Below are 2,663 nucleotides of genomic sequence, written 5' to 3' on the forward strand. Positions count from 1 at the left end.
TTAAGTTGTTGTCTGTCTCAAGGCTATGGAATTCTGGGAGTTGGAGTTTGTTGTGGGGCTCTGCTCCGCTCTGGGCCCACAACAAACTCCAACTCCCAGAATTCCATAGCCTTGAGACAAAAAGAGTTAAAGCGGCGTCCAGTGCGGGTGCAGCCTTGGAGCGAAATCTTTTCTGAAGGAAACAGTTGGGCCTTCTGGAGTAAATGTTCAGGAACAACGAAATGCATCTACGCTTCAGAATCCGAGCAGGTTTGACACCGTCGTGGCTCCGTCCTGTGGAATCCTGGGGTTTGTACCTTCGTGGGATCGTTCGGCCTTCTCTCGTCAGGAACTTTGGTGCTGCGACAAGCCAAAAAGAAAAATCCCAGAATCCCATGGGATGGAGAGCCATGACAGTTAAAGCGATGTCAAGTTGTGTTGATTCTAGAACCAGGCAGTTGGTGTTGTGTCATGGGAGCATTAGGTAATGCAGTCGTTCAGCTATGCTCTTGCAGTTAGCTCTTTGAAGAGGTGCATTTTCATTTCTCAGTTGTAGTTTCTTAGTTTCTGTTCTGCCCCTGTTGTGACTCCGGTATTCATTTGTCAATGCCCTTGAGCACAATGGGTGTGTTACACATCAGTAGCTGGTGTCCAGTATCTATCGACTAAAAATAAGCACTGATAAATGGTAACTGATACAACTTGGAACTGATAACACTGCCTGCCTACTAACTGTAGAGCAGGTAGGTAACAAAGTCTTATTCTTCTACAGAATCCAGAAATGAAAATTAACTTCAGGTTATGCATATAGGAGATATATGAAACATAAATGAATACATTTCACGTTTAGATTGGGATCCCCCTCCAAGGTATATCATTATGTATATGAAAACACTTTCCACTTTATAAAGGTATGGAATATCACTACGTTCTAGTTTTATCATATTCAGAGTATTCTGAGCTGAACAAGCCGACATAAATCAGTCAGTCATTAGTTTTGGAGCTGTTTGTTTTTAGTACTGGTTGAACATCCCTGTCAGAAATGCTTGGGGCCAGAAGTAGTTTGGATTTTAAAAAGTTTTGGGCTTTTTTGCTTATACATAGTGATATACCTTGGAGGTGGGGTCCAAATCTGAACATGAATTTTATTTATGTTTCATGTACCTTCTGTAACATAACCTGAAAGTAATTTTTATATTTTATTTTAGGTTTTTTTGCATGAAACAAAGTTTTTGTGCATTGAACCATCAGAAAGCAAAGGTCGCTATCCCAGCCACCTGTGAACAAAGTTTTGGATTTTGGAGCATTTTGGGTTTTTTTCAAGGAGAGATACTGAACCTTTATTGACCTTTTCCCCAGCTGCAGGGGTTCTTCATGTCAGAGTGTGAATGTTTAACAGAACCAGTTTGTTTTGACATTGTTAAGCTTCAAAAAGCAAAGCATAATATGTATGCTAATATTTCCAGTATGGTAAACATCACTTAAAATGAAGATATGACATTTTATGGTAAGTGAAGCAAAAAAAGGAAAGTCCTGGCTTCTGAGCAGTATTGAGAAGGGATTTGTCTCTCATAAATTATGGATAGTACAAAGTACCATTACAACTTAAGTGTTCTTGTTTTCTTCAATCTTTCAGAGCTGTTGCGCAGCCATTGGTACCTGTATTGGGGAAATATAGCATACAAGCAAGAACCTCACAGCCTCGGTGGCGAAAAATTTTTCATGTCAGAGACCGAGAACTCTTGCAGTCGTTTATGTCATCACGTCTTCTCCAGACAGAAGATACCAAAAAGTTGCAATCAAAGATCTCTCCATCTTATTGATAAAGCCACTAATAAGCCAAAATGTCTGTCAATGTCAACCGCAGTGTGTCCGATCAGTTCTATCGCTACAAAATGCCCCGTCTGATTGCCAAGGTAGCTATTGAACCTTCTTAAGACATAGCTTGAATATGCCATGTATAAAAACTGTGAAGTGTAATCATTCTATTTTGAATTAGACTGCACTTGCGGTGTACATTTAACCACATTTCTTTTCCTAGGTTGAGGGCAAAGGAAATGGGATAAAGACAGTTATAGTCAACATGGTTGACGTTGCAAAGGCGCTTAATCGGCCTCCTACGTGTAAGTTGATACAATTTATCTTTGGGCTTCTTATTACTACAAGTCACTATAAACGTGTTTCCTAGAGGCTACAAACTGCCTGTAAATTTAACTTGGAAGTAAAAGGATCCTTGCAGTAGCTATGATAGTCTTAGAGGTTCCATACACAGCTTTGTATTGCTGGCATCATGAGCTCAGTAGCCCTCGCAGCAGATAAGAAATAGCTGTGTGTGCAGCTTTGTGTCACGGTGATGGCAAGTCCTATGGTGCACAGTACTTGTAATTTGGAAGCCACCTTGAGTATGAGTTGCAAATGGTAGAGAAAGTGTGGTATAAAATTTATTAATAACAGTCTAAAACTTCAAAGTGGTCACTAGTTTTGTGTTACCCTATATTTCATAAAAGGCAATGGTGAACCAGATGTGAAGTGTGTGGAAATGCTGTGGTGATGCAATTTATTAATGTTGTTAGGAGAGAATGTCATAATCTTAATGATAAAGTAATTGGACAGTAAAGACGCGTTCATATTGAGAATTATAATTACTGTTTCTGCACAATCAAATGAAGCATGAGTTTTTAGGA

General features: G+C 39.5%; 1 long non-coding RNA gene across 2 annotated transcripts; it reads left to right on the forward strand.

Annotated features, from left to right (window-relative positions):
- The first annotated feature begins 440 nt into the window (after window positions 1-440).
- On the forward strand, window positions 441-2,652 carry LOC121918345. Of its 2 annotated transcripts, none has more exons than XR_006101211.1 (3): window positions 441-463; window positions 1,616-1,895; window positions 2,021-2,652. It is a non-coding gene; the product is annotated as an uncharacterized LOC121918345 (long non-coding RNA). The 2 variants fall into 2 exon arrangements; XR_006101210.1 differs by lacking the exon at window positions 441-463 and adding an exon at window positions 1,217-1,486.
- The last annotated feature ends 11 nt before the right edge of the window (window positions 2,653-2,663 follow it).

Source organism: Sceloporus undulatus, unplaced genomic scaffold, assembly GCF_019175285.1.
Source record: "Sceloporus undulatus isolate JIND9_A2432 ecotype Alabama unplaced genomic scaffold, SceUnd_v1.1 scaffold_9165, whole genome shotgun sequence".
Classification (NCBI taxonomy): domain Eukaryota; kingdom Metazoa; phylum Chordata; class Lepidosauria; order Squamata; family Phrynosomatidae; genus Sceloporus; species Sceloporus undulatus.